Here is a 779-nt window from a genome sequence, read left to right on the forward strand (position 1 = left end):
TCAGGTGAAATTTGGGTGGTTTGCTCATTTCTTAGCTTTTTGCTGCCTTGAGGGGGGGTATTTAATGTTTTCCCACTTCTTAGTTGAACTGCTTGGCATTCTTCTGCTATTTGCCTTGACAGCTGCTGCTTTGTTTGCTTAAACTGTTCGTCCATATGTATATTAGCCATCCTTGTCTCTTGTAATCTATCTTTGAATTCGGCTAATTGCTTTGTTAGGAAGTCCAATTGCTGATTGAATTCAGTAGCTTGTTTCACAGGACTGAGTTCAGTAGTTGCTGTTTTAACCTCTTCTTTCATGGAAGGGTCACTGCTTAGGTACAGATGCTGATTTCTGGCAACTGTATCAATGAGCTCTTGAGCCTCTTCAATTGTCTTTCTCATGTGGATAGATCCACCAGCTGAGTAATCAAGAGACATCTGAGCTCCTTCTGCAAGCCCATAATAAAATATGTCTAACTGAACCCACTCTGAAAACATTTCAGAGGGGCATTTTCGTAGCATCTCTCTGTATCTTTCCCAGGCATCATAAAGAGATTTATTATCTCCTTGTTTAAAGCCTTGGATGTCCAACCTTAGCTGTGTCATCCGTTTTGGGGGAAAGTACTGATTCAGGAATTTTTCTGTCAGCTGTTTTCATGTCTTTATGCTAGCCTTAGGTTGGTTATTCAACCACCTCTTAGCTTGATCTTTTACAGCAAATGGAAACAGTAATAGTCTGTAGACATCCTGATCTATTTCTTTATCATGTACTGTGTCAGTAATTTATAAAAATTGTGC

The sequence above is a fragment of the Arachis ipaensis genome, chromosome B09 (assembly GCF_000816755.2).
Source record: "Arachis ipaensis cultivar K30076 chromosome B09, Araip1.1, whole genome shotgun sequence".
NCBI classification, from domain to species: Eukaryota; Viridiplantae; Streptophyta; class Magnoliopsida; order Fabales; family Fabaceae; genus Arachis; species Arachis ipaensis.